This window comes from Puntigrus tetrazona, chromosome 11 (assembly GCF_018831695.1).
Source record: "Puntigrus tetrazona isolate hp1 chromosome 11, ASM1883169v1, whole genome shotgun sequence".
In the NCBI taxonomy this organism is placed as follows: domain Eukaryota; kingdom Metazoa; phylum Chordata; class Actinopteri; order Cypriniformes; family Cyprinidae; genus Puntigrus; species Puntigrus tetrazona.
Genome location: NC_056709.1, coordinates 14,256,103 through 14,274,096, shown reverse-complemented (window position 1 = coordinate 14,274,096; position 17,994 = coordinate 14,256,103). Strand labels below are relative to the sequence as shown.

General features: G+C 38.3%; 1 pseudogene; it reads right to left on the bottom strand.

Moving 5' to 3' along the window:
- Nucleotides 1–2,154: 2,154 nt before the first annotated feature.
- Nucleotides 2,155–11,530, bottom strand: LOC122353584 (annotated as a pseudogene).
- Nucleotides 11,531–17,994: the final 6,464 nt, after the last annotated feature.

The following is a 17,994-nucleotide window of genomic DNA, read 5'->3' as shown; positions in this document are numbered from 1 at the left end:
AGATTCCATAGAATATATATATAGAGAGAGAGAGAGAGAGAATTTTAAAAATTTTTTTTTGGACCCCACTGTATCTGTCAATCTAAAAAAACATGTTTATAATACAGGGGATGAAGAGCAAGTTGAAGTCTTTGGCAATTGAACGAGATGTTTCCTGCTGAAGTTTTAGCCGTTTTGTTTCAGCCAGATACATTGGTCATCTGGGTACTTGAAAGAAATAATAACCCTTAAAACTGTGCAAATTCAATTCGTGATTCCTATGCAATCTAAAAGCATTAATCAACCAACAATCTGGAATATTTCTGGTTTAATATAAGCAGCATATTTAGGGCTGAGAAATAGGGATGGTCTCAGATGGCGGTGGATACACTGTAGTTTATTTAGCCGTAACACAAAAAACTGCAATACTCGCTTCAGTTTTTCTTCTTCAAACTGTGCCATTCAGAATAGTGTTTCATATGTTTACCATGAGCGCGTTTCTCTCCTGAAAATAGTGTACATAAAGCTTATCACTGGAATATGACGACTGCATGTCAAAATGAGAAAAAAAAAATGTTTAGAACGAGGTGTCCGTTAGCTTTTGGTATGAAGTCTTCATTAGCTTGGCTGATTCCAGTAAAAGATTCACTGCACATAAACCAATGTAGACCCCTGAGACACAGTGCATGTATTAGTTAATGCTAGTGGTGTCACTTTACCACGACTATGATCATGTTTAGAAACAGAATGTATTTATGGGGCTCCGTGTTATGATAGTGCATTACACCAAATGACCTGCTTGACAATGCTTGACCAAAGCACTACTGTTTTTTTTCTCCTGATCTGTTACATTGCTGGTTTTTCTGTTCGTTTTCGGTCACGGTAGCATTTTTCCGCTCATCGCGATTGTAGCATGTTTGGGTCGTACCCAATCCCACCCCCCCAACCCGCTCCCTGTCGATTTGCTCGGCCCTTGCATCTTGGATTTCCGTCTGAAATCCCGTCAGAAATCTCAAAGATACGGCAGCTTTCATACCGAAGTATGTGCATTTCTTCTAAATCCTCTGGCTGCTGCTTCTGGAAACTTCAGCCGCAGCTTTTGCTCATGAAACTTGGACTGTTTAACCTTCTGAGAATGCCGACTGTTCGACCCTGTGCGTGCGCCCCAACTCCCAAACTCTGGTTTATCGTGAAGGTGTTCTTTGTGAACCGTTTTCTGTATTGCACTGATAATTCAGAGGGAAATCGATTCTGGAAGCGTATATATATACTTCCCAATGCAAATGCAAACGAAAAAAAAAAAGGGCTCAGTCTGTTTGTTGCTTTACCCTGTGAAACATTAGGAGATGTGGGCAGACTGCATGTGTTTACTGGACAAATAATCTGTTGTTGATGCACATGCGGCATGCAGCCAAACTGGAGCGGTCTTCATTTGTGTCCTGATTATTCGTGTGAGAGCAAACCCCCTTTAGCGTAAATTCCCCTTTAAGCCTTAATAGAACTGCTGAGCAGTTAGTGACCATGATTACCATGTCCGTACCATTAAGACTAATAAGGACGTAGCTGACTAGATGGGATGTATTTCTTGATAAGCGTGCCCGATAGTGACCCGTGAGGATAGAGCTGAGCAGTATATCAACCCCTTCCCCTTAAATCATAGCATTAGCGTAAACTAAGTGCCATCTACATGGATCTATTTTTGATTGCGCCAACTGTCATCTCACTTAAGGCAGGTTTAATAAGTATTTAAAAAGACACTGTAATCGAAGCGCTCGAGAGAGAGAGCGTTAGCTTGCAGAATGTGCATCGAATCTTTGTGATCTCTCATTTCGTGAGCGTAGACAATGCTCACTCTTTATTGAGTTAACGGTATATTAGGACATATAATTTGTGGTTGTCTAGAGCTTTTATTGGGTTGGATCTATCCAGGCGCCCAGTTCTATAGTCGCTGTGCTGGTGTGGTCATCTTTGTCTCCTATTTGTGGTAACTGATTGTAGAAGGAACTGATTTCGTCTTTGTCGTTTTGCTGGTCCTTTTCCTTTCTCAGAAAAAAAAAAAAAAGCTAAATATGGATGTGCATGATGTCTCAGCTGCATATATCAGAGCCTTCTTGTTATATCATTTATATTTTGTAACCTGTATTTCTGTACGTGTTTTTTATAAATATATATATATATATATATATATATATATATATATATATATATATATTTAAATTCTCAGTGCTAATGCAGTGTCATCAATTTACGTCTGTGATTAGGGGTTATGAGGAAAGCTATAAAAAAAATGGAGTATAAAATATGACACACACGACAGAAATATACAACTCACATTCATTAATCTTGTAAAAAAAAAAAAAAAAAAAAAAAAAAAAAAGTTTGGGTTCAAAAAGCTGGATTTGCTGGCTTCTGAATGTCTCAAAGTCCTCAGGGATTGTATCTGCATAAAAAAAAAAAAAAGAACAAATACAATCTGGCTGATTTATTCATTCTCTCCTCAGATGTGACTGTGAATTTTGTATGCTCAAAATCTATTTAATTTAGTTAAAAGACGACAACAAGCAGGCCCAGATTCTTTCAAATCTATTTGAAAATCAATTGGGAACTGGATCGTGAAAAGCAAGACCACGTTAAGAAGATGGATTGTGAAACTACTACTTTCTGTCATAAATTTGGAATAACATGCTCCGGTGAATCATGCTAAAAGACCTGGAATCTGTATCAATAAAGCAGAATATAAATAGAATTTCCATTTCATGATAAATTATGTGTTCAACGGATCTAGGAGTACTGTACTCCTACTGGCAGCTAAAAGTAAGAAACTTTTGTGGGGAAAAAGTACATACTTCTGAGTATGTAGCATAACTCCAACTCTTGAGTATTCATCATAACTCTGTCTTTAACGTTAATGAACAATGAACATACCATTATGAAAGTTCGCAGTGTAGCTGCAGATCATATATAAGGTGAATATATTAAATATTTAATTTGAATGAATCTAGACATTATCAAACAAACCCTTATTTCTACCTGTCCATCCTTCTCGCATATCCACCATGTTTGTAGTTTTAACACTCCTTATGTTTGTAGTTCAAATATTTGTCAAATACTGCGTTGAGTGTGCCTTGATGTGCACTACCAATTCTCACTGGAAGTATAGCAGAACATCTGGCAATCTTGGCATACTCATTTCAACATACTATGCTTTAGGGCAAACTCACTGTATTTTCAAATCCTATTAGGACAGATAGTATGCATGTTGGGAGGCAATAGATTTAAATGTGTGACATTTAAGTCCAGTTCATCCCAGAGGTGCTCAATGGGGTATGTCTGGGCCAGTCAAGGTCTTTCACACCAAACTCATCCAAGCATGCCTTTGTGGTCCTTGCGTTGTGCGCACGGGGCATATCATTGTCCAAAATGATTTCCTTTCAATCGCTTTTAAAGGAATAGTTCACCCAAAAATGAAAATTACGGCATAATCTACTCACCCCCGAGCCATCCTGGGTGTATATGACTTTCAGACAAACAGTTTTTTTAAAATTTGTCCTGGCTTTTCCAAGCCAGCCTAAAAGTGTAGATTGTATTGTAATAAAATTTTTGGGTAAACTATTCTTTTAAGAAGTGTAGTCCAACCCCTAAAAACAGCCACCAAACAGCACAATGTAGTCAAGCAGATGACATTCACCAGGCATCGACCAAACCCTGACCATCAACCATCTGATAAAAAACTCAACTGATAAACAGAGAAGTGCGATTCGTCACTCATTACAGAACAGGTTTCCACTGCTCCAGGGTCCAGTAGGGCTGTTTTTGCACCACTCTATCTTACGTTGGATAATAGGATGCTCACATGCATCTGCTCTGTCACTGAAATCCAATACATTTAGCTCCAACCACAGTTGATAATAATGCTAGTGAGGGTTTGTAACTCTCCAGCTATGGAAGCAGCTGACCCTGCCCAGTTGACCCTGCTCTGTGACTTTGCATGGTCTTCTGCTTCTACTTTCCAATAATACCACTTACAGTTGACCGTGGAATATCTAGCAGGGGTGAAATTTCACAAACTGGCTTATCACAAAGGTGGCATGCCGATTTGAATTTACTTAGCTCTTCAGAATAACCCATTTTTTTCCCCAAATGTTTGTAATAAAGACTTCATAGCTAGGCGGATCATTTTATACATCTGTGGGAACTGAATTTGATTTAACAATTAAGCTGTGTCTTTCCCAATACATTTGTCAATGTAGTGTATTTTCAAATGAGCCAAAAAAAAATGTGTAGGACCTTGTAAATGCTTGGTAGTTAAATTAACATTTGTGGCTCTTTGCTCGAGTGTACACTTGTTTCCATTTTCCAAAGGTATTTGATTAAAAGAACTGACCATTGCATCTGTAGCGCAGGTTGGCCCAGATGATGTTCTCCTGGGAGAAGCAGAAAACTCCCAGTCTGCCTCCTCTCATGGTTGTGTCGATGATAATTCCTGTATCTGCTACCATCTGCTGACCTTCAAAGAACCGAACCCTGTATGCAAGATATGCAGAGTGTTTGCCTAAACATGCATAGCACAATATTGCAATGACAGGACGATTTGCATATGGAACATCGTCCGATCTGAATTTACCTGATGTAGCCTTCTTGGGGCCTGTGCTGCAGGAACCAGCGGTAGGAAAGTCTTATCTTTCCAGCCAACATTTCTGGAATCTTTCCATAAGAGTTTCACCTGGTTTGTCGAGTCACCTGTGTGCCAGAGCGAATTCGCAGGTTTTCTCCAGGTCCGTGTCTGATTTCACTGCCTGCCAAAAAATACAGAAACAAAGAACCATACTACGCCTAAGAAATCAAGTAAGTTGTTACTCCGTAATTAAAGCCACCAGATCAGACCTTCAGCTGGATGCCAGGCTCGGCCACAGCTCGGAAAGGATTGGCTTGCCAATAAATCTGCTCCACTTGCTTCCACATCACCACATAGAAGCTGGAGCTGTCCTGATAGCCAAAGATAAAGCCTGCGTAGTCATCATCTGTCTCAGTATTCACATGAAACGTCCTTCAAAGTCCACACCATTGAATGCCGTGTAGCCTGTTAGAAAAACCAGAAGTTTTTCTTGTCAAAGTCTGTCGTCAAAGAACTTCTGCATTCTCAAAGTCCAGGCATCCACCTCACAATGAAATAACCACATTTTATTGTTTTTCATCTGCCCACGCCGAAGACACAAGTAATTTATTATATATGAAAATTATATTCAAAACTTTCCTATAGTGCCAGACTATCAGGATTTTGTTCTCTTTGGTGCTTTATTCACATATTTTTTGTGCAATATTTAATGTTGAATTCACAACTTTGGATGGAAATAGTCTTTTACCTACAGCCAGGCCAGGATCACTGTTCATGGTCTGTACAATCTCTCTTCCCTGTTAAAAAAATATAAGCATTCCTTGGTAAAATGTTATGCTGTGGAAATTTTGAGCCCAAAATCTCCATGAGGCAGTGGACAGACCTGATTGAGCACCACCCAGTTTGGATCGATCTGCGCATCTCCTTCTGGATCCAGAACCACAGTCTGGTAGGTTCTGAAGTCGGTGAGAGTCACCTCAGCATTCTCAGGACAAACGTCAATGTTGTCACTATATGTGTCATTGTCAAAGTCATTCTCACAAACGTTGCCAATCCCATCACCTGTAAACCACAAATTGAGAAAATGAAGCGGGTGACTGATTTTGATGTAAAGTGAAGTTTCTAAACATTAAATCCTGACCATCAAAGTCCTCCTGCAGTGGGTTTGGAACCAGGCGGCAGTTGTCTGGACCGGGTGGAAGAAGATCGGGAATACCATCGTTGTCATCATCATCATCACATTCATCTCCGATGCCATCCTTGTCCGTGTCCAGCTGGGAGCTGTTGATGACTGCAGGGCAGTTGTCCCGAGAGTCCTGATGCCCATCTCCATCACTGACGATAGAAAACAAAGCACTGGATTGAAAATATTCATATTAATTGGCGTGTGATCAATGAAAATCACCAATCGGAGAGATGTAATACCTATCTTTGTTGGTGTCACAAGGATCGCCAATCAAGTCATTATCCACATCCGTCTGTAATGGAAAAAAGATAAATTGTGTTATCCCATGCCTCAATGTCTTAGTTTGATGCCATCTCCTTCCAACACCTTCAGTGTTAGAAAGCGTAGTGTTTTAATCAGACCTGATCAGGGTTGCGGACATAGGGACAGCTGTCACAAGCATCACCAACATTATCACCGTCTCTATCTTTCTGGTCACGGTTTGGCACCTTTTTGCAATTATCTTTATTGTTTTTGATTCCTGGACAGCAAAACACATCACACTAGTTTGACCGATGCAAATAAGCATATTACCCTAATGAAAAAAACATCTGAAGTCTTACCATCCCCATCAATGTCATCATCACATTCATCACCCTGGCGTCGCTATCGGTGTCCTTCTGGTCATTGTTTTTTTACCAGACGGCAATTATCACAAGCGTCTCCATAATCGTCCTGATCAGTGTTCTTCTGATTAACGTTGGGGGCGAAAGCACGCAGTTGTCCTATCAGAGCAATCGGTAAGATTATCATGAGTAAGAATACAAGTAGACATGATTAACCGATTGTTTTTGTCAACCGAACTATCGCCTCTATAGAGGTTACACTCTCACGTGATGTTGCTATGCTATGTGGCCAGAAAAAGGTATAAGTAGCACAAGTTTTAAGCATTGCAGTTTTAAAACCAGCGATTTTAAGCCACTGATATGCAACTGGCAGTAAAAGAGAACTCATATGCATTACTGAGCACTATCAGAGAGTCACAACCACATAAAGGCAGAGAAAAGTTAATTTTGCCACTTAACAGGCTTTGAATAGTTAAATACACGCAGTTGGATGTGTCAAAATGCCTGTATTTATAAGCATTATCGTAAACAAAATAATTAAGGTCTTAAGTGCAAGCACTGAGAAACATCTGAAAAAAAAAATACTCTCACTGCTAAATTTTTAATAAGAAGAAATATATATTTAATTTACACAGTGAAGAAAATTATGTTTTTATTATTTTAATTACTTGATACAATGTATGAAACATTTGTTCTATACTGTATGTTTTGCCCTATTGCTTGTAATTAGTTTATTACTCTTCTGTAATGACATTACGTTTCCTTGTCTTCAGTGAGTTTTTTTAGGCTAGTATTATCTTCTTTTTTGTGATATGGACACTGATGACAAAAATTATGAAATTTCAAAATGTTGATATCATACAGACTTTATTTAAAGTAAAAATAACCTTGTGATATATATCATTACTGTGAAATAAAATATCCTCATATCAAATTTTGGTTACATCATTGTATTTTCTTTTCTTTGTATATAGAGTAGAGTCTCCTATGCGCTTCACGTGCAGGGTATTGGTTTTCTTGTATATGGTGACTGCTTTTAATTAAAGTGGTGTTATGACCTCTGACCTCTGTGTTTAGTATCCCATCTCCATCTGCATCATCATCACAAGCATCACCGATGTTATCCTTGTCTGCATCCTCTTGGCCAGAGTTTGGAACGGTGAGGCAGTTGTCCTAGAAAATCATTTTATTCAAGAGAATGCTTTAGTACTTTAATTAGTATTAATGCTTAGTGCATTACATGTTTATACATTTTTTTTTTACCTTTGCACAGTTCCTTTCCACACATTCCAGCTTTTCATCAGGAAGCCATCAATATCGGTGTCCGTTCCACAAAAGTACCCATTCCCAGCCCATCCAACTCCACACTGAAGCAGATTATATCATTACATCAGACCATGCAGACCATGAGTTTAATATCTGAAATACCGTATGATCGCTGACTTACTGCGCATTCAATCTGTCCATCGCGATGAACAATGCATTCTGCGCTGGCATGGCAAGGATTGGGCTGACCATTACCACAGGCCCGCTCAGGTTTGCAGCCTTTCACCTGATCCCCAACAAAACCAGCCTTGCACTGGCCACAGCGAAAAGAGCCCTGCCATGGACACACAATGACTCACATGAACAGAATGACTGATATGAACCCGTTTCTCAAATGTTGTAGACTATTTATGGTGTGTTGAAGCAACGTTCCATCAAATCAAAGTTCCCATCTAAATGAACTGCTTTTATTCAAGCTAAATATTCCTAAATAAGACCTCATTCGGTCATAAATAGGTAAGGTAAGGTAAAAATAGCTCCTTGAGGTAACCAACTGTTCCCTTTTCGCAGTCTATCAAAACAGAACCATTTTTGGTTTGCGAACCAGAACAGATGGTACTGACAAAGCATAACGCATCACTCACCGGTGTGTTAATGCAGTTGGAGTTCTCCACGCAGCCTCCATTCGAGTTCTCACACTCATTGACGTCTTTGCACACCTGCATGCAAGAATTTACATTCAATTTCGACCATTTTATCCATTGAGTGCTTGTATTTAAATGAAAAGATTCCCATTTAAAGGGTTACTCCACCGCAAAATGTAAACTTCGTCATTAATCACTTACCCCCATGTCGTTCCAAACCTGTTAAAGCTTTGTTTGTCTTCGGAACACAGTTGAAGATGTTTTAAAAGAAAACTGAGAGGCTTGTGACTCTCCCATTGACTGCCAAGTAATGTACGCCATGAAGGTCCAAAAATTATGGAAAGGCGTCGTCAAATAGTCCTTCTGCCATCAGTGGATCAAGATGAATGTTCTGAGCCACTGATGGCAGATGGACTATTTTGACCATAGACCTTGACACCGTTCATAATTTTGCAGTCATGCGGTCAAAGGCCTCCCAGTTCTCATCTAAAATATCTTAAATTGCGTTCTGAAGACGAACGAAGCCTTCACGTGTTTGGAACGACATGGGGGTAAGTGATTAATGACAGCATTTTAACTTTGGGGTGAAGCAAGACTTTAAAAATGATACCTGTTTATTGGCAGATGCATAGGTAAGCCCCACCCCCTGCACCTGGGGGCCCATGTACCCAGCAGGACAGGGGCCACAGCGAAAACCAGGTGATGTGTTGATGCATCTCACCCCCATGTGACATGGCATTACAGCACACTGTACAAAGCAAATACAGTAGAGAACAGAAATATTAGTCAACATAAAATATTCGTTTAATGGAAATATCTGGATTATACTTTTTCCACAGTCCACTAAAAATCTATTATAAGACTATTAGCAAACTAATAGTTGCGTTTAGTAACTTAGTAGTATTTTTAAAGCAGATTATGAAACTAAAGTGTTATTGTCTGTGCTGACATACAGGGCCTGTGTTGTCCTGAGGACCTTTCTCAATTATCCCCCTTCGATTCATGTCAGCACTGATTTGTCTTTTCATAAAAATTCATCTTTCAAAATATAAAGTTGTACCAAAATGTGTTCTTTAAAAAACTGGGTGAATTCCAAATGATGTTTTTGCAAGAACAGTTGTCTTAAAGGTACAGTTCACCCAAAAATTAAAGCACCCCATATTTTATTCACCCTAGATGTATATGACTTTCAAGCTGTATGGTGTTAGAGTTGATATGTAGAGGCTTTACATATCAAAAGAAAAAAAGTCCGCCCGCTCACCTCATCAACATCTGTACAGTGAGTTCCATTTCCTGTCATGCCCTCTGGACACGGACCACATTTCACCCCCGCTGGGAGTCATTAGGCATTCCACACCAGGATGGCAAGGGTTGGGAACGCATGACGGCTCTATTGGATCTACTGGTCTCATGCCTACAGCGGGACACGGGAGAAAAGATATGCAACTTTTAGCAGATACACTCTCAGTTATGAATCTAATGCAATCACAAGCTTAGAATTCCTCACCACAGGCTTCACACTCCATAACCGTGTTCTTCAGGAAAACTATTTCCTGTATCTATAAAGCAAAGAGTTCAGTAGTATGAAAAAATAGTATGCGTAAGAACTAAGATTGGTCTTTAACAGACGAGAAAGTCCAGTATTTTAGATGATTACCTGTTGCTTCAGCAGTTCTTTGATTTCAGCAAGCTCGTGGTTTGTGCCTTTAATCTGCTTGATAATCTCTCCATCTGTAAAAACAATGTAGAATCACAAAGATGATTTATAGCAACATGCCGAGTTCCCCTCACCATTTCTTGTTTTCTGATTCATTCGGTTTACAGCCATCTAATGGCTTAGGATACAACATGAAGCACCTTTATAGTTATTATTGCTTTAACACAACAGAAGAAAAACAGCCATACAGATTTGGAATGAGCCAAAAGTGAAAAAACTCATTTTTGGGTGAACAGGCACGGTTTCATGATTAATGCATACAAAGCTCGGTCGGAACATAATGGCTTTTCCTGCAGGCCCCACGGTTGATTTTCAGCATCTGACATTACATCGGTCAGGAAACGTATAAGAGCAATTTGCCAAGAACTCACTCTCTCACTTATGCTGTGTTTTTGTGAAAAGCAAAGCCCGGTCCAAGTCTGCAGCCTCGGCGAGGGCTAACGCTGGATCCTGTTGTCTGTGTTTAGACATGACCGTAACATGTAATCCAAATATCATGCTTCATTTTGATTAATCTCATGGGTGAACATGTTGTTATGACAGCACATAAACCGTTGCAGTTGTGATTTATGAAGCTTTTATTTTTTTTTCTAAACCACAAGCAGCGACTAGAATGATCAAATTAACCCGAATCCATTTCTTTCTTGGGGGTTCGGGTTAGCTTTTTCACGCTAGTGACTGTGGTCAAATTAAAGTAAAAAATAAATGAAAAATCCAACTTCTAAATGTAATAGGAGGAGCTTCTGTCAGAGGTTCCCCTCCCCAGAGGGCGGACCAGACAAACAGAAGGGAAGTGTGCTCTTTCCATTAGCGCCATCAGTGTTTTCCACATGCATTCCAGGCTTCCAAAAAGCTCGGTTTATCAGTTATTCATCTTTGCCCGGTGGGTCACTAAAAATGTTCATCTTTAATAAATGTTCTATTCAGCAGTGTTACGTGTTTTAAAACCAAAATCTACCCACGTGACAGGTTCTCTCATCTTACACGTCACAAAGGTATCTGTTAAAAGATTCTATAGCATAAAAGGAGTCATTTTTAATTACTCTAATTTAAAGAAAAAAATTCATTTAGCAAGGACAATGTTTATAATCCAGAAAAAGTATGAATATGAATATTGTCTTTCGAGCTCTCTTGCAGTACACTTTGTTTTAGTTTTAATTGTGAGATCCGTTTGAACTAAAGCACTTTTTGGGTGAAGATGTTAATAAATCGAATAAACAAAAGTCATTTATTATATATATATATATATATATATATATATATATATATATATATATATATATATGTTTTATAAATCCTGGATGCGTGCAAAAGCATGCATTTACGATCAACTTAAGAGAAATAATAGAAGTGCAAAAAGCAAGCAAACCTCAAATATCGCTCTTTCAGTGATCGGAAACGTGCAGAAGTCAACTCACCTCTGGATACTCCTTGAGCAGAAACCAGAGCCCCGCGCAGATAAAAGCTGCAGCTGAACAGAAGAGTCCACAGCATGCTGAGTGAAGGCAGGAGGACCACAGATCTGAGCTTCTGAGCGTGTCTGTGTCTCTTTTATACCACCTCGCTGACGTCATCTGCAGTCTGGCTCTTTACAGATCACACCTTTCACGAGGTTCACGTGTAACAGCCTTGAATTGTAATCACACGCACACACACACACACACACGAAACAACACAGACACACGTGTTAAGAATGCAAGTAAATAGAGCTAAACATTAAACACAGTTTTTATATCCAGATGGGGTTTGTTAACGTGATCGAAGTGTGAAAATCGCTAAAACATGTCTGCAATTTGACAACATAACACATGAAATGGCTATAAGCATTGGATTAAAATGATTGACTTTTCTTTTGTGCCACAGTCATTAGGATGCAAAGCAAAGATTATGCTCCATGAAGATATTTTTTTCATTTCCTACCGTAAATATATCAAGACTCCCTTTTGATTAGTAATAGGGAATGCTAAGAACTTCGTTTGGACAGCTTAAAAGGTGATTTTCTCATTATTTTCATTTTTATTTACATATTTTCAAATAGTTGTATCTTGGCTGAATATTGTCCAATCCTAACGAACCATACATCGGTGGAAAGCTTATTAGATGATTTATTCAAACTGACCATAAATATCACTGATCTTGTGGTCGGGATCACCAATAATAATAATAATAATAATACACTTTTAAAAACAAGAAGAAATGTGATTTTATAAAATGTGACAAAAAAAGTGCCTAAACTCTTAGAATAATAGTGAAGTCATAAAAATAATAAAATTATGTATAAATGTGTCTAATATTTTGGCTTCTTCAAAGTAGCAACTTTGTGTGTAGATTCCAACTCTGCACAGTCCAGTCATTGTCTCAACCAGCTTCATGAGGTACATCCTGGGATGCTTTTTAAACAACACTGGAGTTTCCATGCATCCGCAATTTTTGGTTGCTTGTCCTTTACTATTCAGCTCATTGGTAAAAAAAAAAAAAAAAAAAGACAGACAGATTGAAAAGAAACTCCTGTGAGCACAATGTAAACCCTGATTTTAAAGGTCCCAAGAAACATAAATTCAGTCCACATTTTTGACTGCAAGTGTATTAGTTTTAATAAATGTATCCTGCAGGCCTAATAAAATATTACGTTTTTTTATTGTAGAAAAGTTTTATCATTGCCAAAAAAGATTTAGCTTTCTCTGTTCCCCCATTTAAAATAAATCACACTTATTTAGGATATTATTATGGCACTATGTAACGTTGGATCTTGCATGGGTTGGTTTGGTGTGTTTAATGTAAAGTCTTGTTTGCTGATAATTGCATCCACAGACATGGGTTGAATTCCAGCTTGCAGACCCCAGAGCTACATGTGGTGCATCTTGAGGTCTTGTGCTGCTCCCTCTCACCGTGAGCTCTTCTGGAAAAACAAACACAGAAGTCTCAGTCTGGTGGTTTCTCATTTTGAGAACGACACAGGGAAGAAAACTAAACAGCCAAACGTTTTCCTCTAAGGGCCTTTTGTTTTGCATTCTTTGGGTTTTATTTAAATGTATTTTTCATTAAAACGCATTGTACATTTAAAAAGCATCTTTGTATCTAAAAACCTCACGCAGAGGAACAAGATGGTCTATTCGGGGGGAAAAGGTGAAAGGTCAGCAATGGCACAAAGGCAAGCAAACAAATGCGTGCTCACAAATCATCGGTCTTCATTTACAGAAATCACTAATTGCTTTAAAAGATGTTTCTAACTGGCTTAACAACTTGTATTGTTAACCGATCTTCTTTTGATACTTCAAGAACATATCAAACAAAAATAGCATAGAGCAAATCAGGTTATGTCCTCCAACTTAAAATTCCAATGTCATCTTAACTTTTTAATAGCTTAAAAAAAAAAAAAAAAAAAAAAAGATTTAACGCACATTGTGGCAAGGCAGATTACAACTGAAAAGCTGAACTGTTTAAAAGCTGAAGGATAAATTGGACTTTTTAAAGACTTTTTAAGACCAAGTAAAGTTTTGTAAGCCTTAAATATAGCCTACCGGCAGAATCCTATCGTAAAAACATACTCTGCCCTCATTGGCTGAGGTGCCCCTCTCAGCAAAACCCACCCCTATCAGCCCAGACCTGAAGTAGTTATTTCATTCTATATATTCTATTTGAATATATTAAATTAATGGATTACTGTGATTTTAAATTACTCCAGTCACACGATCCCTAAGAATATTATGATATTCTTATTTGCTGCTCAAAAACATTTATTGGTAGTATTATGTTGACACAGTTGAGTAAAATTGCTGTCAGGTTTCTTTGATGAATAGAAAGTTCTAAAGAACAGCATTTGTCTGAAAAATATTCTTTTGTAACATTGTAAATTCTCAATTTATCATAAAGTCTTCATCAGTTTTAATTTAATCTTTGGATATTTATATTCATCAAACAACCCTGAAAAATGTGTTTCTTGAACAGTAAATCAGAATATTATAATGATTTCGGAAGGACAATGTGAATAAAATAAATGTAAAAATATTAAAATAGAAATCAGTAAATTAAAATAATAATAATAATAATGAATAATACTGTTTTGCTGTAATTTGGTTTAAACAAATGCAAGCTTGGTGAGCAGAGGAGGATTCTGAAGAAAAACAAAACAAAAAAGCACTAAACGTAAAAAAAAAAACAATATTCAAAAACATTTGACTGATAGTATAATAATTTGTATTAACATGCACCCACCCCCTTATCAACCCTGTTTTAGTTTGAGTCAGTGCCCCTCAAAATGTCTGCCCGGCTCTGATACTCTGTATATTGTAATAACATGCCCCAAATAGCCATAAATTACAATTAGAGGACGGACCAACCCCTCGACCTCAGTCATTTTATTTTTTTATATAGCGCTTTTTTAACAACACAGGTTGTATCATAGAAACACATGAAATCATAGAAATACAGGTTTTTAGACCATAGAAATAAACATATAGGCTAAACATAGCCTAACTGCTTAAAAAGAAAACAGATCAAACAGAGATCTAAATGCCTCTAAAAAGACTAAATTAATCCACTTAGGCAACAACAACAAGACAGATAGCTATTGGCTCTATGAAACTATAGAAGTAGACACACCTTTCAATACAAAAATGAAATTAAAGTGCTTGAGTCTACAAGGCCTAACAGAAAATATGGTTCAGTCATTTAAGTACAATTTGGGGGGGAAAAAAAAGTCAGTAAAAAGGGAAGTCCAACAAAATATAAAAATGAAACATCTTAGAAATACAAAACTGAAATTAAGATGTTTGGGCCCACATGGCCTGACAGCAAATATGAATCAATAATCAAACTCAAAAACCGTCAGTAATGGTCAGACATAGCTAGCCTATTCCATTATACCCCCTTGACTGAAATATCTGTCAAAGCGCATAAGAATAAGGTGCTGAAAGCGTTTTGGGGTGAGTACCATACTCCCAAGGCTGAAAAGTCTTTCAACCGGTGCACTGGATGGTGTTGGTGCATTATAGCATAGTGAAATTGTTTTAATTCTTGGAAACTGATGCAGGCTTTCCATTACCAGAAAAAAAAAAGATGTCATCTCTGCCATGTGCATCAGCCATGCCATTGGGCTGTACATTGAATGAAAAGAAGTCATCCTCACAGGAAGTGACTGCAGCAGGTTGAGGAGCATCAATCATAGGGGTTGCTCACAGGAAGTGAGGACCTCTTGTACTGTTAGGGAGCGACACTCAGTGGTGAGGAGATACCTGAGGTGATCTCTTCTGGTTTCCTCTTTTACCCAGCGCAGTTTCAACTTGGGCAGCAAGGCGGCGGCCAGTAGAGCTTCCTTGGAGTCAATTGTTGTGGCAAAGCGAGTTTTAATTGCTCCCACAATTACTTCCGGCAACCCAGTGGTCATTTGTGAAAGGCCATTTTGCATCGCTAAGGTTTTGGCTATTAGAACTTCAAGTGTTGGTTGAAGTGCCCCATAGAAAAAATAAAATAAAAAAGTTGTTTCCTCACCTTGTAGGATGTCAATGCAATGCTGAAAGGCTTCATAACGGTACAGTATTCCGTCAGAAACTGGAATTCCCTGAAGCTGTGCGCATAGATTGTTAATATCAGTTAGTGGCATTTCTACGACCCAAAGATAAGCATCATAAAATGAGTTCCCCCGGGTTACTGAAGGCACAATCAGCTTCCATTCACTGATCTTATCTAGGAACTCAGATGCAACTGTGGACCGGCTAGCTTTGGTCCACAGTGCTGAACACTTAGCTGTAGAACTGTGGTAAACACCTCTGGATTCTGGGTTTGATGCCAACCATTTGCCAATCTCAATGTTGGTTAAGTGTGTGAGCTGCACATCTGGAATGTGCAGGAAGCACACAGCCCTTGCTGGGTATCCTCATCATATCCTCCAGTGAGAACGCTGTAGAGATCGGTGAAGGCCACTTCCCCATCATCCTCCTCTACCTCCTCTTCTTCAACTTGTTGGTATTCCTTAAATGCTTCAATGAAGTTGCTGCCATTGTCTGTCACACATGCTGTCCCTATTTCAGTAGTTAATCCATACTGGGAAAAAATATCCTCAAGTTTATATGCAATTGCATCATATGCGTGTCTACCTCTGAACCTACGACAAGCGATAGCAGCCTTCTTCCGTTGCAGCGTCTCTGAATCAATCCAATGGACCGTCACCCCCAAAAAGCTCTTGTCGTATTCAGTCCAAATGTCTGCAGTTGTTGACAAACTACTGTTCGTCAACTGATTTCTTTAGCTCTGTTTCCACGCCAGAATAGCTCCTAACCAGTTCCTTGGCGAGTGTTGTTGTTCTGCATGGCAGGACATGCTGAAAAAAATAAGATAAATACACAAATATTAAAATTCCAGTTCATGATCATGCTATGCTAAAAATCACACATACGCATATTTATTGCCCGTTCCGACTTATGTATTTGAAATTCAAAAATAATATTTATTTTAATTTAATCTTTGCATTTTGCCAATCAACCTATTTATTAGACGGCTGATTTATTGTATTAGGCTATACAAAAATAAATACAAGATTAAATGCATTCAAATACAATATTACAAAATAATAGTATTTTTTATTTTTCTATGGATGTACTCAAAATACTGCCCATTAATGCAGCCTAATAAGAAGGTTAATTGGTAAAAAGTATTTTAGCTTGAATATATGAAAATACTGAGATTAAACGCATTTAAATACAAAATACATTTAATGTTTTTCAAAGGTATTTAAATACAAAACGGTCCCATTCCTGAACTAGATTATACAGAATTCTACCTGGTCATCATGCAAACGTTAGCTTACCTCACGGGGATCTTGCTAATACAAAGTTGCATTTGACAATAACGTTCTTGTCCTCATCTCGGACAAAATCGAAATATTGCGCGCACGTACCGTCTCGCGCCGTTTTCATCCATTTGCCGCGTTTCCAATGCGCGCCAGGGCTTACCGCGAACTTCCTGCCAATAGCCTCGGACCGCCGAGCTCAGAGGCTGAATCATTAAGCGTTACGAGTATAAAAGTTCCCCAGCAAGTCTATTCACTAACAGGAAATAGAACTTTTTGATTTGTTCATGTCTTGCGGGCGAAATGTTTTCTTGTAACGCAAGCCTTACTGAACGTGTACATGCAAAATATTGCTTAAAACGTAGTAGTAATTCATTACACTACTGCGTTACAGGAAAAAAAGTAATACGTTACTGTAATATATAACTTTTGCAATTAGCTCCGATACGGCATAATATGAGCACTTTCGTTACGCAGAACAAAGTAGGTGTTACTATCTGCATTTACTGAATAATGCGCAATTGAGTTACTGTAGATATTATAATAATCGTTGGCCATTTTTTACTCTTTTGCTCTTTAAAAGTATATCCTTGTAGTGTTATAGTTTCCTTTTTACATAAAAAGCATTTTAAAAGGCTTAACTGAATCGACACAGGTCTGCTTGACGCTCAGTACTGAGTATTAGCATTACCGGGCGTGTGCTGAAGCAGTCTGGAATCAGCTTCACATTATCGACCTAGGTATGATTTATAAATTGATTTGGCATTGAGAAATATCATGCTGACGAGAGATCCGACCTATATACGTTATCAACTAATAACTAACGTGGTTGTTTCTCGGCGTGATTAATACACGTGCCCGAATAAAGCAACAGAACTTTGACGTTTTTACAGTGGTTCCCGGAGGTGCGAGCAAAACGATCAACAGGTGGGCTTTTGAATTACTTTTATTAAACTGTAGCTTTATGAAACAAGAATACAAGACAGTTCCGCTGTCACGCTCATCACTTATCAAGCAGAGCCAACATGTGCTCAGTATTTCCTGAGACACGATTCGGTCAGTATCCTGTGTATTTGCACGAGCGCAGACGCAGAGGATTAATATATTTTTACAAGTGGGTTATTTTGATTCTGGACTCTCCTGGGCTGCCTATATACACGAGCTGTTTAAACTTTTGAAACAAAACGAAAAGAAT